The sequence below is a fragment of the Mustela putorius genome, unplaced genomic scaffold, assembly GCF_011764305.1.
Source record: "Mustela putorius furo isolate JIRA1106 unplaced genomic scaffold, ASM1176430v1.1 tig00000695_pilon_pilon_pilon, whole genome shotgun sequence".
Taxonomy (NCBI): Eukaryota; Metazoa; Chordata; class Mammalia; order Carnivora; family Mustelidae; genus Mustela; species Mustela putorius.
The window spans coordinates 1,655,350-1,674,208 of record NW_025421447.1 but is presented as its reverse complement, the minus strand read 5'-3'; positions in this window follow the sequence as shown (position 1 = coordinate 1,674,208).

Here is an 18,859-nt window from a genome sequence, read left to right as displayed (position 1 = left end):
CCATTTCCTTTATGGTTTGTTTCTTGTCAGAAAATATATTCTCAAATCTCATTCTCAGCCCAGCCCTGCAGTTTAGGTGATTTATTTTGGTATCTGCCATACCATCAGTGAAGAGCAAGGTCAGCAGGTCATTGTGAAAATCAGTTTTAATTTGCTCTGAGTCAGTTCTATGCAGCAGAATAATGAAGCCCTTTACTTGCAATAAAGAAACTTGAGGGTTTATTCGCCTGCGTTTGCTAAACTGGTTTTAATTTACGGGAACTGTCTCTCCCTCTGAAGCTGGTAAATGCTTATTGGAACGGGAAGGGCAAGGTTGAGGACATCCCCTGGAGATCCTGAAGTGGTTCTGGAGGGGAACAAGAATAAGGGCCTTTGGGCATGCTGGGCCTGCTGGAGAGAGGACAGAGGAGCCTCCTGTAACAGTAGGGAAGACAGGGCTCTCGGTAGAGATGAGGTGTGGCTAGACGTCTACTCAGTCCTCTCCCTGGGCCAGAGCTGCCTGTTTCTTCTGTGTCTTGTTTCCATTTCCTTTCTCCATCCTTTTGTGTGTTTCTACTCAAGAAGTGGGGCAGGAGCACCTGGGGGGCTCAGTCAGTTGGGCTTCCGACTCTTGGTTTCAGCTCAGGTCATGATCTCAGGGTGGTGAGATTAAGCCCCAAGTAGAGCTCTGCGCTCAGCCCCAAGTCTGCTTAAGATTCTTTCCCCACTCCTTTCTCTCCCCCTCTGACCCTCCTCCCCACCCCACAAGGCTCTCTCTCAAATAAAGAAAACTGTAAAAAATAGAATTGGGGGTACTAAACCCATTTTACAGATGAGGAAATTGAAACCCAAGGAAGCTAAGTAATTGACCAAGACAACATAGTCAGTGTAAGGTGGAGTTGGGGTTTAAACACTGGATTTCTGCCTTTCAATCCTGTGTCCATCCCACTGTGTAGCACTGTGGTGGCTGTAGGGTGGGTTCTGAGCCCTTGTTGTTTGACTAACTGGAGGGCATCCAAGAAGACTCTCCTATTCAAACGTTACTGTGCTGCTTGCTCATGTCTTCTCGAAGTACTCTTTATTTTTTTAAAATTTAAATTCCAGTTGGTGAACATACAGTGATATTAGTTTTAGGAATACAATATAGCACTTCCATACAATACCCAGTGGTCATTATGGCAAGGCTAGGCACCCTCTTTCAAAATGTGGATCAATGTGGTAAGGCATTAACACTCTTAAGTGAGTTCCTTTATTCATCCATCCTTCCTTCCTGTCTTCTTTCTTTCTTTCTCTTTCTTCCTCTCTCTCTTTCCCTCCCTCCCCCCCTCCAATCCTCCCTTCCTTCCTTCCTTCCTTCCTTCCTTCCTTCCTTCCTCTCTTTCTTTTCTTCAGTTACTCACACCCAAGCCAGGAGAGTTAGTGTTAGGAGTTTGGTGAGTAGAGTCAGTAAAGGTTGTAAAAATTTGAGTGAGGGATGTTGAAGTAAGATTTTTTTCTTTCTCATCACTGCTCAGGGCCCCTCAGGACTCATCACATAGGTACTTGCCCTTCTGTTCTGGGGCATGAGAGACATGAGTTTGAAATCTTCCAGGTAATCTTTCAAAACATGTGTACTCATCCCTGTGCCGTTCCCCAGGGCAGTGACCAGCCTATGCCCGGCCATGCCCTCTGATGGAGGAGGCCTTCCTGAGCGGCAGTCTGTCTCTTCCTTTCTCAAGGTAGCTCTAGCCTTGGGGACGTCCATCACTGGGACATGCAATCTACCTGGGACCTCTACTCCTTGGCTCCCATTCTCCCTTCTGGAACAATGTAATTCAAGGCTTATTGCATCCTTCTTCCATATGACATCCACAAAATATTTGGCTAGGCTTCCTCCTATACCTCTTCTCTATCTCTTTAGCTTCTCTTCTTAAAATCTTTTCTCATGTGATGAGTTCTCCAGAACATTCCCAATCCTGGCCACCACCTCCAGATGTGCTATTGTTTGTCAGCTGCTCTCATAAAACATGACACCCAGAACTGACTGGTGCCTATTCATTCCTGTCTGTTTATTTAACAAATATTTATGTGAGCTTGTTCTATGCCAAACCCTGGGCAAGTGTCTGAGGGTTCCTGACTTTGTGGTACTTGATTAATACTCAAATAACCAAGTCCAAAAACAACAACAAGCAGCAATACATGCGGTGAAGCATATCTGGGAAGATTCCTGGCTGCTGAAATCAGCATTTAGGATGATCCTGGTGCCTCTGGCTTGACGGCAATTCCTGGGCTTTCACAGAGGATGTGAGACACACTTTGACTACCTGCTTCCACAGAGGGAGGAGCCATTTAGGTCCCTTCTGATCTGATACTTAGTAACCAGGCTCATTCTCTCACCTCCAGTCTCTCTGCCTCACCACTTTTTCTTCTCTTTTGGGGAAGACACAGGCAGAGATGCACTAAAGTTGCATAAAAAGTCTTTGTAAAGGCTCTGGTGGAGTTTTGGGACATGGTTCTCAGGGCATAGCCAGTTATGGGAAATGTTTTGTTTGGATGACTTTCATTTTTTAATAAACTGCAGGGGTTTCCCTTCAGCATGATGTGACATTTGGTCAAGAAAGAATTCTTGAGGGACACTTGGGTGGCTCAGTCTGTTAGGCATCTGCCTTTGGCTCAGGTCCTTAAGCTCAGAGTGGGGATCCTGTTTCTCCTTCTCTCTCTGCTCTTCCCCCCACCTCCTTGCTGGCTCTGTCTCTCTCTCAAATAAATAAATAAAATCTTGGAAAAAAGAGAAAGAATTACTGAGACTTTTTATTTATTTATTTGTTTGTTTGTTTGTTTTTGGTGCCAAAATGTGTTTTATTAAAGCACTGGGAGAGGACCTGTGTGCAGGAAGAGCACCATTGGAATTGGAATTGTGAGGATAACTGATTATATACTTTACGTTGGGGAATGAGGGCAGAGACAAAGGAAGTTTCCACTGGGATTTTTAGGTGTTAAAGGAGACTTCCAGGATCCTGGAGGTCTGGCTATTGTCCAGCTGAGGTAACTTTTTCCCTCTAGCAAAACATTACCATTAAGGTAGTTGTGAGTTCCTGGAGGAATGAATGGTCCTGCTCTGCCTGTCTCAGGTATGTATCCATGGGCTGCAGGTTGTAAGGAAATTTAATTTTATCTACACTTCTTTTGACTTGGCTCTTCTCATCAAGAAGAGGCAGAGCTATGGTTTCCTCTCTTGTCTTTCCTGGCCTCAGAACACCAGTTTGGGCCAGTGTTGGCTCAGTTGTCCCAGACTGGCCCACTGGCTGAGTCTCTGTGCACTGTGGCTGGAAGAAAGGCTGAGGTCAACATGGCTCCTCCTACCACAGTACACAGTAGTGAAGAGAGGTTCTGCTCTGCAGAAACTGGGTCTCCTCCCCTTGGCCCACAAATGATAAGAGACCATCCAATAACTACTATTATTGTCACCCTATTTTCCATGTTACCATAGTTGCTATTATTACGTACTGCACTGACCACAGTGAAATCTAAAGAAGAGTTTCATCTCACCCAGGCACTCTGGTTAGAAATAGACAGAAGGCATTACTGAAAGGGCCTGCCATGAAGAGTAAGCCTTCCCTCAAATGACAGCATGGGAACTGGCACAGGTGGCAAGGTTCTGACTGTGCAGAGGTGAGGAAGAGAAGGTTGAATAGTTGAATGCATAGACTTGAAAGGGTTTAATCTCAGCCCATGAGGTGGGCCAGGGGTTGAGGGGCCACTCTCAATGTTCTGTCTTGCCCTAGGCACTGAAGACCTGGATTTAGGTTTTTTTTTTTTTTTTTTTTTTTTTTTTTTTTTTTTTTTTTTTTTAATGCAGAAGGAAAGAGGGATAGAAGGTGCAAAGAACTAAAGACAAAATAGATGTAAAAAATCTGGAAGAGAACATGAAGTCCATCTCAGTCCTCTTTGAGGCTAACCTGAAGTCAGGTGTAATGGGGGAGGTGGGCTGCTTACTCCACTGAAAGCCTTCTGGGAAGTAATTTATCCAGCTATAGTTGGGGACAGTAGGGTGAGTTTACAGTGCCTTCATAAGGAAGCACCTGGAAAAAACCATTCTGAAGGGAAATCAAGGACAACTATTCCATGGGCTTGGAAATTGTTTTATAAGAAGTTATTAACATGGTGTGGAGGGGTGTTGGAGTAACAAAGGAAAACAAAGAGGTTACTATGATGTTTAAAAATAACAGAGTGGAAGAAGTTCAAATTATTAGATTTCCACTAGCAATATTCTGGGAAAGAGCATTCTTGTTTTTAATTTAAAATCTCTCTCAAGGTGAAATATTTTCTGTCCTAACTCTGTGTCTCCTATAAACTTGTGATATGTGGTAGCAGACTCCTTAGTGGTCTTGTACATGTGAGAGACACATCCTAGCGTCTGGCCTGAGGATGACTGGTGTCTCTTATACATGAATATTGGTGTTCAGCTCATCAGTCAGGAAATCTGAGTGTGGTTCCTGTGAATCAGACTCCTGGTACCTCAAGACCCCAGGGGAAACCCATGGGCTGGCTCCTTAGCCATCAGCCTCCCGCTGGAATACACTTTTCAGATTATCCCCCAGGGGTGGCTGCTAAATTGCATGTTGGCTTTTTAGCTTTCTGTTTGACCTGACCTCAGCTGAAAGCTGCCACAAGTTCGCCCTTATATCTGGCACTTGTAGTTTCTTGTTATGGAAATAGACTTTCTAATAAGGGTCAGAACAACCCGGCTCACTTTCAGGTTCTTACATTGATCAGCCATGGGGTGTTTCTTAGTGTTCTCATGTGCACAACAGCTGAGAGTGGGAAGGTATCAGGAGAGCATTGGTCCTGTTTAACTCTGTCAGTCCTGGGTCTAAAATGTCTGGGAGAGGCACCCATTCTTCCACATTACTCAGCAGCACAAGCTCATGGACTTGCTCTGGAATCTGGCATTTCCAACGTGTCTCCCTCTGGACCTCTCCCCGGTGGTCTTCCTTTCCTGCCAATTTTCATCTCTTACAATTATGGCCAGGAATAAAATGAAATCAGTGGCCACCAGGTTCTGAAGAGATCCTTAGCAAGGGTGCATGAGATGAGAGCAGTTCTCAGATCTAGGCCTGAGAAGGTGGAGGGGAAGAGCCCCAAGGTAGTGGTGGGGCGGCACTACAGCTGTTACTGTTGGCACCAGGTTAACTGCATCTGGACAGGATATGTGTCAGTTCTGCTCTAGTATAGAGTGTTGTTCAGCGCTTTGCTCAGGGCTTAGTGGAAACATGCTTAGTTGGGATCAGGGCAGCCGAACTGCAAGACTGTGTACTCCTGGGCACGAGCCGGCCTCTGGCCCAGATGCTTGCTTCTCTCTGCCTGGTGCTAAAGCTGCCCACCGATCTCTGGGTATGCAATAGGCACATACTGGCTGGCTCCTACAGTGGGTCTGATGGTGCTCTGAGTGCCCTCTATGGGAGCTGGGGGACCCCAGCAACTGGACTGGCCCACACATGGCAAGGTGGGGTCCCACAGACAGGGTGGTAAGAGGGCTTGGTAAGAGGACAGTGGAAGCAAACACGGGGAGCGGGGGGCAAGTGACTGACCGAACAACATATACAGGTTAATGCCCGAAGGGGGTGCAAGAGCTAGTAAAGGGTTTCCCACTGGAGTCTTCCCTGGTGCAGAGTCCTTTAGGACAGGAGCCTCCAAATGCCACTGTGTTTGAGCTGCTGTTGAGCTGGTCTTTGGAGCTCCTCTAGTCATGGCCCTGAGTTTTAGGAATGGAGTTCCGGTGTTTATGCAATGCAGGGAGATGGAAAAGAAGAGGGGGCAGGGGAAAAGATGGTGAGAAGATGGACAGGGAATGTAAGAGGAGGGTGTATAAGGGGCAAAAGAGGGAAGAATGGAGGAAGGAGACTCTGGAAGGAGGGGGAGAGAAGAGGTGGGAAAGGCAGCTAGTGATCCCCAAGGGTAGCTATAGACATCAGAGGTGCCCAGGCCATGGAAGTCTGTGTGCTTGTGACCCTTGGCTTCCTCAAACTGGCTCAGCTAAGTCTCACCCGTGTTATGCATCATATCACCCATATGGGTCTTCAAACAGAGCCAGTGTTGCCACTGAAGAGATGTCTGCCATTTTCCAGGGGAGCCATTCTTTAGGGTAGAGGGGCAACCATCCCACATGGACATAAAAATCTCATATCTAGAATTCACACAGATCTCTCAAGTTCTTCACCTTGGAACTAATTGAACAAGCATTCACTGAGCATCACTACATGTAAGTTTCTTTGTGTGGTGCTGGGAATAATAGAAAGTCAAGGAACTTACAATCCCACCATGGTAGTGTGCCCTTGTGCAAACAGGACAGACACATGAATAGAGGCAATGTGAGCCGGAATATGCTGAATGCTACCGCTGGCCCCTGAGCTGCAGGTACCAGGTATGTGTGGAGAACAAAGAAGTGAGTATCTACCTCAGGTTTGTCAACAGCTAGAACTTAGGACAAGGGAAAGAGCAGTAGAAGTTGGCAGGTGGGGACCCCTGCTGTGCCCTGAACAATGCTAATGTGCTCCTGTGCTCACGGGAGACAGACATTAAAGGCATAAAGAGGAAAACATACTTGGACCTGCTGGAGCAAACTGGACATGTTGGTGCTGAATGAGGGCATCTGAAGGCACAGCCAAGAACTTCCCAGCTGTGTAAAGTGTCAGAACCTGGGGTGGAGGCTCAGGGAAACAGAGGGGGTGATTTAAATCTGTTTTCTGGGGTCACCTGGGTGGTTCAATCAGTTAAGTGTCTGCCTCTAGCTCAGGTCATGATTGCAGGGTCCTGGAATTGAGTCTCTGTTTTTGCTTCTCTCTCTCCTTTTGCCCACCCCCCACTCATGCTCTCTCTTGTTCTCTTTCTCTTTCAAATAAATAAATAAATAAATAAATAAATAAATAAAACCTTTCAAATAAATAAAAATCTCTTTTCTGGTGGACTAGAGGATTCTTCTTTGGTTAGGATGATGTAAGTGTTATTCTGTGAAGAGATAGAGGGATGGGTGATTTGATGGAATCCTGATTCTGTGAAATGTGTTTCTTCTACATATAGACCTAGAGCACTCGCTCATGGAGTTCATCTCCAAGAGTTCGAACTGGGTCTGAGCACTAACCAGCCACCCAAACCTGGGCTCTAGTGCAAAGTCCCCTACTGATAACCCTGTGTCCTTGGGCTAGTTACTTCCCTTTCTGCTCAACTTCCACAATTGTTGACCCTGGAGTCAAACATGGCACATGTGAGTGTATATAGACACCTGGTGGCTGTTTAGAGAAATTAAAGCCAGTATTATTGGAACAAAGCCCTGTGGGTTGCTTAGGTATGTTCAGGTGCCTAAAAGCACTTCCTAGGTTTGGAGGCCAAGTTAGTCAATCTGAGGCGTTCATCCTGGGGAAGATGGGCCTGTTTTCAAAGTCAGGATTATCTAGAAGTTTATCTTCGTCACTCACCAAATGTTCATATTTGGTTTATTTTTTTGCTATTTCTACAATACACAACTAATTTCCTTTCTTAGTTCCATAAATTTTATTCTAGAGGTAAAACGCTTGTGGATCTAGGTAGGACTAATAGAGCATCCAGAAAGTAGCTGAAGTTTTATGGTGCTTACCAAGTGTCTTTTAGGTTGCTACTATTATCCCCATTTTATAGATCAAGAAACCGAGGCAGAGAGGTGATATAACCTCCCCAAGGTCATAGAGCTTCTCAGGGAAAGAGATGGGATTTGAACCCAGACTGTCCATCATCTCTACTTTTAACTTTTTTCTTTTAAAGATTTTATTTATTTATTTATTTGCCAGTAAGAGAGACAGTGAGAGAAGGAACACAAGCAGGGGGAGTGGGAGAGGAAGAAGCAGGCTTCCTGCGGAGGAGGGTGCCCGACAACATATAATTATATGTTAAACAATATCAAATATTATATATCTCATATATTTATTATACAACATGTATAATTATATTACATATTATATATAATATATAATCTCTAACTGTATATATCATATATCATTATAAATTAACCATGATACCTATGCATTCTCTCTGTTGTCCTTGTTGGGTTGGTCATTTCCCCTGATGTTAGTTATTTGGGTATCCCTTTCATGAATTTTTGTAATATCTGTGTATTATTTATTTAATATTTTCTTTAAACCAATGCTAACTGCTCACTTTACAACATGGATGGAGCTTGAGAGTATAACGCTAAGTGAAATAGGTCAGTCAAAGAAAGAGAAATACCATATGATTTCCCTCATTTGTAGAATTTAAGAAGTAAAACAAACAAGCAAAGGGGAAAAAATAGGAGAGAAAGGGAGAGACAACACAAGAAACAGAATCAACTACAGAGAACAAACTGATGGCTACCAGAGGGGAGGGGATGGGGAGATGGGTTAAACCGGTGATAGGAATTCAGGAGGGCACCTGCTATGACAGCACTGGGTGATGTATCACTATACTGTATACCCGAAATTAATATAACACTATGTTAAGTAACTGGAATTAAAATAAAAACTTAAAAAATAACACTACTAAGCAGGACTGTTCAATTGCCAGAGGCTGCCTGTACCCATTTACTTGCTTAGCCCCAGATTATCTCCTCTCTAATATCATAAAAATAAAACCAGATTTTATACACACACACACACACACACACACACACAGAGCCAGGTTTTATATATGCACACACATACAGCTTACTCTTATACTTAAACACTATTTGAGATCAATGGGATTTGTTGCACTAGTTGTAATTTTTTTTCTAACACTCGCAAGAATAAGTAACTCAAACACTTTTAAAAGTGCAGGTAGCACCTACAGCCATCTCACACATGCCATTTGGGAAACTACCAAATTTTTACCAAATGTGGGGAGGGCGCCAAGCTCCAGTCGGCCACCAGGGGGCGCCATCGACCGCCATCCCGGAAGCCCTTCGTGTTCCAGGCCCCTAGCCCAGGCGCGCCGCAGCGGCGGGGGGAGACCCCGGAGCGTTACCCGCCAGGGGGCAGCCGAGCGCTCCTGTTTCGCAGAGCCGAGTACCCCTCACCCCTCGGAGGAGGTAAGGCGCGGCTGCGCGCGGGTCGTTCCTGCGGCGCGTGTGGGGAGGCTGGGCGCCGGCTCCGCATCCTGCGCTGGCCGAGGTGAAGTACCCCCTTCACCTCGCGCTTCGGGGAAGGTCCGGTCCCGGCTTCCGCCCGCTGGACCGTGAGGGTTCCCCAGCCGGCTTTGGGGCACCATCGGGTTGCTGTGCACCCTGACGTTTTGTGGGTCCTCCGTGGCGGTGTCACGCCTGTCTGATCACATGCATGAGCACTCCTCCAGTTTCGTGCGCACGCCGTTTCCTGATGTCTCTTACTAATTTTAGTGTGAATTGTTTCGCCGCTTTACTTGAATGGAAACATTTGTTTTTTTCGTTTTGAAACCTTTATTTTTAAAGGAAATTTTCTTCATCTATAGAATGGTGACAATGGTACCAGCATCAGAGGATTGATTAAATGAAATAATACCGGAAGTGCTTAAAACAGCTTAGTATGCGGTATTGTTATTACTGTAAGTGGGAAAGGAGTTGCGGGAAACGCCAGGACAGGTAGCCCTTCAGAGGAGGTTTTCACTCTCTTCTGGGAGCTTTTGGAAACTTCTGATTTTCAGGCTAGCTTCCTTCCCGTTTTTACGTGTAGGCTGGTCGTCCTCACTTCTCGAGGGAGATGTTCCTTGCAATTCCATTTTCTCCATTGGAAATTTCTCTCAGTTTAATGGCTTAGGTGGCAGCTAAATAGAATTGCCAGCAGGTGGCCCCAGAGCACCGTGGATGTGTTTGCCCTTTTGGGTCTTAAAATTTCACAGGGGCTTATTGAATATCTACCCCACTCTATACACTCTATACCCCACTCATAGAGGGTATGGGGTGCGGTATAGGGATACCTGAAGGTGTGGGCCGGAGGCCTTGGCCTCAGGGAGAATAAAAATGATTTATTATTCTGGTCTTTTTCTTTCACAAGATTTTGGTCTTTATTGGATTCATTCATGTAATCATTCAATAAATATTTATTGGATGCCTACTGTGTTCCAGATGCTATTCAGAGACTTGATGGACATCAGTGAACTAGAACAAAGATCCTTGACCTCATGGAACTTATATTCTAGCAGGCAGCAATGATGATAATAAGTAGAAAAGTTATATAGTTTGTTAGAAGTGTTATGAAAAAGAAAAGTGTAAAACTGAGTGTGTGAGGGTGGGATTGTTGGGAAGGGCAGTTTGCAGTATTGAAGAGGGTGACCAATAGGCCTCATGAGGAAAGCAAAATTTGAGCAAAGATTCAAAAGAAGTGAAGTTAGCCAGGCAGAAATCTGGGGGAAGGTAGAGACCATGACAAATTTGCTGCAGTTACATTACATTTTCTGTTTTAGATGAGCTGAGGCTCAGAGAAGTGAGAGGACTTGTTTAAGGTCTTATGGGGGGTTACTGGCAAGTTGGTGTAGCTTGACTGCTTCATTCCTAGCCCTGTGTTCATGTACCAGATCTCATTACTACTCCATGTTTGCCAAGGGATGGCGCCTTCTTGTAAAGCTGCACAATACACAGCCTGCTTAAGTGATGACTCAGGTCAGCTTGGCATATTTCCACCTGTTGGGTAATACCAAAACTGCCTGTGATCTTTCTTTTTTACATAATCAGTAAATATTTATTTGAGGGCTGTGGAGGCTAGAAATGAGTCATGTCCCTTGCACCTAAGGGACTAATATTATATCCATAAACAGTTTTGGTTTTCATTTCCTGTCTTTCATCTGCTTTCCCTGCCTCCCCCCAAGTAAGTCCATTGATGATCTCTACTTACACCTTGGAATTGAGTTAGTTCTCAAAATTGGTTACCCATTCCTGGATTCTCCCTTGATTCCTTTTGCTGGCAGCTGATACATGGTGCCCTTCCCTGGTTATCTCTATGTCACTATTTTGCATTCCCTCTATACTGTGTTGGACCAATCTGTTGGGCCAGGCTTATGCTTTGCTCTCCACTCCTAGGCTTCGATTAGATGCCCCACCTTAACCCTTTCTTAGTTCTCCTCTAGAACTCTTTGTCACCTGTTTTCACAGTTGTTGAGATCTGTCCACTTGATTGGAGACCCTGTGTCTTCCTCCTTGGAAATTGTGCACCCTGGGCATTCTGCTTGGTCCCCTTGAGCTGCCTCTCTGAGCCCGAGTCACTTCTCTCAGCCTCTGGCCCTGAGAACTCAGGACATGTGCTGGGTCTCTGACTTGCCCACATTTGCTGGGAGGATATTGTGTTATCTGATGTTAAAGTTCTGGGTCATGGTGCTTGTGAACAGCAGTGAAGGACAGAAAGCTGTATTTAGGTAATTAATTGAGAACTAGTAGCTGGGAGGAGAACAGAGCTTGGTAAGCCTGTAGTGGATAAGAATGAGGAAGCCTGGTGTTGAAGAATGGGTAGAATTAAGACGTGTAGGGAACAGGATGGGGGTGAACTTGGGGTGTTGTGTGACAATGAGAGATTAACCCAAATAGAACAGAGAGGGTGTGTTTGGGAGTGCTGTGGGAAGATGGTAGATAGGCAGGGTGGGGCTGGAACAGGGCTTGGAGCACCAGGTCAAGAAGTTTGTATTACAGCATCATAAACTATTCTTAAATACGGAAGTTCCCAGGAATCTGGTCTAAAGGCCTAAAGGCCTTAAGGACAACATGTCATTAGGACCTGTATATCCACCTGCTTATCTTTGAGCATCTTAAATTTACTATGTTCCTGAATGCCCCATATAAAAGGGGTCCCATTGGTTATTTTGTCAAGGTGTCCTGTTTCTTATTCTTTGCTTGTTTATTCTGTCTCTAGTGTGTCCTCTAATGAATGCTGCCATGGCAGGGACTCCCATCTGGTTGCAGCACAGTATCAGCTACTAAAGGCTCTAAAAATAATTGCTGACTGAATGAATACTCTAGACTAAATGTCTGTTTCTCAGACCTTATTCTACCCTCTGGATGCTTGAAGTCTCTTAATGCTAACACCAACTGTCTGGTCTGCACAGTTGGGAACTTGGAGTCGACCTTGCTGCAGACGTGAACACAGAACCTGACTGCTCCTGAATGTAACATGGGCTGTAGTCTGCCTGAGACTTTGTTTTATAGTCCGTTATGACAAGGTAACAGCATACCATGTTGCATTTTAGATACAAAGGCTGAAGGTATCAAACACAAACATTGAGGGAAAAGAAGTTAAAATTCATTGGGAAGCAAGGCCAAGGGCAAATTGTATATTACATCTTTCTAACCATGATATTGACTATTCTGATCTCTTCAAGGGGCAGAGTTACATAGTGGTTTAATAATAATAATGGCATGTGTTATATTGCCTGGGCTCAGATCTTGCTTCTGCCACTTACTTGCTGTGTGACTTTGGAAAAGCGGTTTTAAGCTCTTTGTGGCTTTTTTCCCCCTCATCTAAAAAATACAAGTAAGAATAATACCTCACAGAATTATTGTGATTAAGTTCTTAGAGCAGTGCTAACACATAGTAAACGCTCAACAAGGGATAGGTTTTGCTGGCTATTAATATTCACTGGGTATTTAAGCTAATGATCTATTGCCATTTGGAGCTGCTGATCTGAAACAGGCGGCCACATTTCATCAGAGAATGATTTTTACAAGATGTGACCAAGGGTGTGGCAGTGAAGGGAGGTTGGAATTTTTTGAGTCTGGGCCGAGTTTCTGCAGGAGAGGTAGTGGCCAGGGAGAGTACCAGGTCTGGATGGGATTATTTTGGGTAGAATGTGCACATAAATTCCCTGATACAATGAAGGAAACATTACCACTTAGCCCTCTATATGCCAGGCTGCACAGAAATCTAAAAGAACTCTGCTTCTACCCTGTTTTTGCTCTGTAGGAGTAGAAGGCAGTGGTGTTTGAAGCCAGGCCGATTATGATCGTGGTGGTTGGTGCCTTGTCAAAGCTGTCCTTTATGTTCCCATCCTCTCTTTTCTCACTATGGCTCTCTGCCTGCTCAGTGAACATAATTGGATGTTTCATTCCCAGAGTCGTGGTGAACAGGAGGGTTTGGAGATTTTACCAAACTGGTTACCCATAAAAAGTTCCTTTTCCCTTCTGGGTCCCTGTGCTCCACCATTTCAGGTACTCCATATTCTCACCACCTCCTACAACAAAGAGAGCAATGGTGGATTTGATAACCATTAATTAACACTTTAGAGTGATTTTCTTTTGCTGAATTTTGAGATACTTGGAGGTGAAACATTTTAAAGCTACAGAAACAACTGTGGCAGATCTGCAGTGTTGATGAGGTCTCTCCCAGGCTCTCTGGGCTTCCCCACAGGTGTCCTCTAGGGGCCCCCCAGTCCAAACTGAGGGAACTGAGGACGCAAACATCAGCATTCTTCTCTTCTAAATGTCAAAGGCAATTAGCAGGTGTGAGACACAAAAGTTTGTGAGAAGATGCTATGGGAGAGAACCTGTAATTTTTTTTCTACTCCACTTCCATCCAGAATAGAAAAAAAGATTGCCTGAACACAGATGGAGGGGAGTTTGGAGAAAAAATAGAGTAGGGTATAGCATGCCCCAGACTAAGTATGAGGGATGGTGATTTTTTTTTTTTTCAGAAAGGTGTTGATGGAGGGCATGTGTTGTGATAAGCACTGGGTGTTACATGCAACTAATAAGTCGTTGAACACTACATCAAAAACTAATGATGCACTATATGTTGGCTAACTAAATATAATAATAACAAAAAAGAAAGGGATTGATGTATTTACTGAATAAGACCTTAATCAGGGTGGCAAGCTGTCTTTATAGCACATTCTGTACAGCCCATGCATAAAGGAGTCTCTATAAATGAATATGTCTGGTATCAGTGAACAGTCCACTCAGTAAATGTGGGCATGCCAGAATGAAGAGGACACGTGCTTCCCTGTCTTAGTATCCCCACAATGCCTGCAAGCCCTGTAGAGAGGTGCTCTGGTACTGTGGAGTAGAAGGCATTGACATGAATGTTGCAGAAACTCAGCCTCTGAGTTTGCCTTAGCCTGAAAATGGCCTGAGAGGGCATTTGTGGGTGTCCAGTGAGCCCTGTCCCCTTCCTGGGCTCTTGCCTGTCTTCCTCTTCAATACTCTGCTCTAGTCACTTTTCTAATTCTATCTCTAAGAGGATTTAACTCTCATATATTGGTTTTTCCCTGTCATATACAGTCTATTCTGGACTGTACCCCTCTAGTTTCTTCTTGGGTGGGCCCATCTCTCCATTCATTCCTCAGTACATCTGCAGAGCTGTTTCCAGAGTCACAGTCATTTCCTGAATCTTCACCTACAATGTTCCAGAAACTCTCTGCTTGTTCCCTCAGGTCCTTTCACTTATTCAGTGCTGGCCTGATTTCTTGACAGTTTCACTGATTGTCTGGCCTTTGTCTTTATCGTGATTTCCTTCAGCATTCCCTCCTCCTTGGTGTACTTGGTGGCTTTATTTCCAATACACAGCATCCCCAATTCTTTGCTTATTTGTTTGCCAGTAAAACCTGCTCTTGCTCTTTCATTGAACCCATAGTTTTGGATCATGGAATTATACCATTAGAATTTCAGAGGGATTTTTAAAAATTATTTTATTTTTTCATTTTATTTCTTTTCAGTGTCCCAAAATTCATTGTTTAGGCACCACACCCAGTGCTCCATGCAATACATGCCCTCCTTAATACCCAAGGTATCTCTTCACCTAACTGAAACCAAGCTGTTCCTGAATGACACTGCTTTCCAACAGTTCCCTGTGCAAGACACTCCTTCTCCCTGCACTGTATGTGGCCTGGAGATGGGTTAAGCATGCTCTCCATTCACCATGTGTCTTCTTTTGACAACCACTCCTCCACTGATGCACATAAGCTCCACCCTCTTACCATCCTCATTTTTGAATCACGTAATCTCCTTGACCTATAACCATATTCAATGAGAGCTTTGGCACCTGTCTCTTTCCACCCCGGCTTTTGTCACCATTCTGGAAAACTTCAACAACCATGTTGATGACATATCTGGATTCTTCATTTCTCATACCCCATTGATTCCCACCTGCACTCCATGTCAGCAACCCATTCAAATGGCCTCACCTCAGACCTTGCTGCCACTCACTATCATTCCACCTCTGAAACCATGAACCCTGAAATTCCAATTATTATTTTCTGAATAATACACCTAGTGTGGAGTCCAATGTAGGGCTTGAACTCACAACCCTGAGATCAAGACCTGAGCTAAGACCAAGAGTTGGATGCTTGATTGACCAAGCCACTCAGGTGCCCCATGAAATTCCAATTTTTGATTTCACAGCACAGCTTTCTAACTCTGTGACTCCTAGGTTCCCAGTAAGTCTGTTCTTAAAAAATAATCTGCATTTTTATTTTGAGTAATTGCATTCCTGCCTCCCAGAATTAATACTAATAAGCATTTTGTCATATTTGTTTTAGTCTTATTCAAGTGAATAAAACATTAAAGGTACATTTAAGTCTCTCTCGTGTGCTCTTCCCCTACATTCTAATCTCCCCTCCTCATCAGAAGCAACCATCATTATGAATTTGGTGTATGTGTATGTGTGTGTATATAAAGTATAATATTGGGGTGCCTGGATGGGTCAGTCAGTTGGGCATCTGCCTTTGGCTCAGGTCATGATCCCAGAGTCCTGGAATCTAACCCTGCATTGGGCTCCCTGCTCAGTGGGGAGCCTGCTTCTCCTTCTCCCTTTGTCATTCCCCCTTCTTGTGCTCACTCATCTCTCTGTTAAATAAATAAAGAATATCTTAAAAAAAGTGATATTATTTTTTTGTTCCTGTACATAATTTGCAACTTGATTTTCATTCAGTGTTATGTTTGGAAATCTACGTGTACTGGGATGCCTGGCAGTTCAGTTGGTTGGGCATCTGCCTTTGGCTTAGGTCATGATCCCAGCATCCTGGGACCGAATCCCACTCAGGCTCCTTGTTCAGTGGGGAGCCTGCTTCTCCCTCTGCCTGCCACTCCTGCTGCTTGTGTTCTTTCTCTCTCTCTGACAAATAAATAAGTAAAACCTTAAAAAAAAAAAAAACCTATCAGTACATAACAAATAGTCTGCTCCTTCTAAGTGCTCCATAGCATCCAATGTAAGAATGCAGTGCAGTTTTTTTAATACACTTTTAATCTTAAAATCTTTTAAAATCTTTTATTTATTTATTTGACAGACAGAGATCTCAAGTAGGCAGAGAGGCAGGCAGAGAGAGAGAGAGAGAGAGAGAGAGGAGGAAGCAGGCTCCCTGCTGAGCAGAGAGCCCGATGTGGGCCTCAATCCCAGGACCCCGGGACAGTGATCTGAGCTGAAGGCAGAGGCTTTAACCCACTGAGCCACCCAGGTGCCCAAGAATATAGTGCAATGTATCTGTTTTTCAAATTCATCACTACAAAGAGTGCTGCATTAAACACTCTTGTAAATATCTTCCCACATAGAATAGTCAGTACAGCTCTGTGGGTAAGGTGGGACTATAGCTAGACTGTGTGGTGCCTTTGTGTGCATTAGAAAGGCTTCCTCTTTGCATGGACCTACATAGCTTGGCAAATGGAGGGGCCTTGGAAAAGGGGAAAATTCTCAGGTGGATGTCGCTTTGTGCTCAGGATGCGTGAGTTGTTAAGTGGGTGTGGACTGGGCTTCTTGGACTTAATCCCTGTAGTCACCTCTGGACAGGGGACAGATCTCACAGCCTATTTAGTACCTTGGGTTAATATAAAACAAAACTTTAGAGTCACACTGTGTGGGTTTAAACGCTAGCTTTTGTAACCATAGCAAACTGCTTAAAATCTGTGCCTCACTATGCATGTCAGTAAAATGGGAATATGGATTTCTCTCCTGTAGTTGTATAGTAGGAGTAATCAAGGTTATATACAGTAGCATTTAGCACATATTAAGTTTTACATAAATGTTAGATATTATTATCATTTTTTTTTTGCATGTTCAAATTCCTTTATGATATAACAGCAGGACTATAGCTGCTGTTTGGGAGGGTATGCACTTTTTAAATAAACCTGTTCTTTATCTTGTCTCTATTTTTTCAGTCTATCGTTCTCTCTCTTGCTTCTTTCATACCCAAACTGGATCCCATGATCACATTTTTGAAACTGTGAATCTCAGTCATGTTATCAGGCATTGGGATTATTCTGAGCAATGGGAAAGCATCACAAAGAGGAGCAAACCAAGTCACCCAGGCTGCTCCCCCAAAGCGGGCAGAAGGAAAGGCTTGGATTAAGGGTGCGGTAAGAGTGACCTCCTTCTGCCGGCCCTGAGGACTCTTCTTATCTAGGTAGGGCCTCACCTCCTTTGGGAGATGTCTCACATAAAAATGGTAAGTGGCCTGAGCTCATTTTTTCCCCCTCTTTTCCTTCTTTCCACCCCCACTTCCCCATGCACACACTCCTTCAGTCAGCAGTCTGATACATTTATTATTAAGAGCTGCTTATTGCCTGTTATTTGCTTTCCTCTCCCTATTAATTCTCCCACATAATGCTTCTCTCATTTTCTTCAGTTCTGTTACCAAAAAATGTCCCAATATCCTTAATTCTTTTTCTTAAACATATTTTATTTATTTATTTGAGAGAGAGACAGTGAGAGAGGGAACACAAGCAGGGGGAGTGGGAGAGGGAGAAGCAGGCTTCCCACCAAGCAGGGAGCCCAAGGCAGCGCTCAATTCCAGGACCCTGGGATCATGACCTAAGCGGAAGGCAGATGTTTAACAACTGAGCCACAAGGTGCCCCTTCTTCTTTCTTAGAATACTCCCTGTACCCCTTGTTCTACCAGAAATCTGTTTTCCCTTTATCCTATGAAGTGGAGCCTAGCTGTTCCTGGTGAAGTCAGTGGGCAAGTGGATGGATTGAGAACAAGTTTTGCAGTCAGTCACACTTGAATTCGAATCTGAACTACATCATGGATAGACCTCATGATAACTTATAAAGATCTCAGCTTGCACACCATGGTTTAAGGATCTTCTGCTCCTAAGACTTGTGAGGTAAAAAAGTAACCTCATATTGATACATAGCTTCTAGTATATTCCATATTGTTACTTACCTTTACACCCAAAGCTGCTGCTACTGGCAGGCCCATCCTTACTGTAGTAAGAAGAAGAAGAAAAATTTCCTGTACATTATCCCTCTCTTCACACACACGCAGTCTGGGCTCAAGAGAGTCCTGCACATGTCTTTTCCTTCCTCTCATACCTGTATCCCTCAGTAAGGGTCATTAAGTGTCCTTGAGCCCTTCACTTTTCCTTGTTTGTGCCCTGCCAATTCCAAACCTGTGGGTAACCTAACTTCATTTTCTTTGCTGCTTCTGCCAGCCTGTTGGATGTTGATGAATATCATATGTATTAGCTCCTCTCTGCACATCTGTGATGTGCAGCTTTATCTAGGTTCTGAAGACTGCCTGGCAGTCTCTTTTCTAATTTCTAGTTGGTGCCCTTTCTCAGACGCTCAACAAGTATGTATCACACCTTTTCTGCTTTTTTCAAGCCCCCTTCCCTTCCCATCATCCTTTTAGGAGATCACTTCACCTTCTTCTTTACTAAGGTGGTTGAATAATTGAAAATACATTAAGAGCCCAGTCTCAAGAAGAATGTTTCCTTGAATAAATGACACTGTAGACGTTTAAAGGGAAAAAAGCCACAAGGTTACCAAGGTTTCAATTACTGTGTTCATGTGGGTAAAAGAGAATATCCCCCACATGATTATGTTACTTATAGAAATTAGTATTGCAGATGTCAGGAAGAAAACTTTTTATGTTAGGGAGTCAGTAATTTATAGGAAGGGGCTCAAGGTTTCATTGGTTTGGGGAGGCCAATTTTAGGTAGAAGCTTCTTCCTTATTTTTAGCTTTTC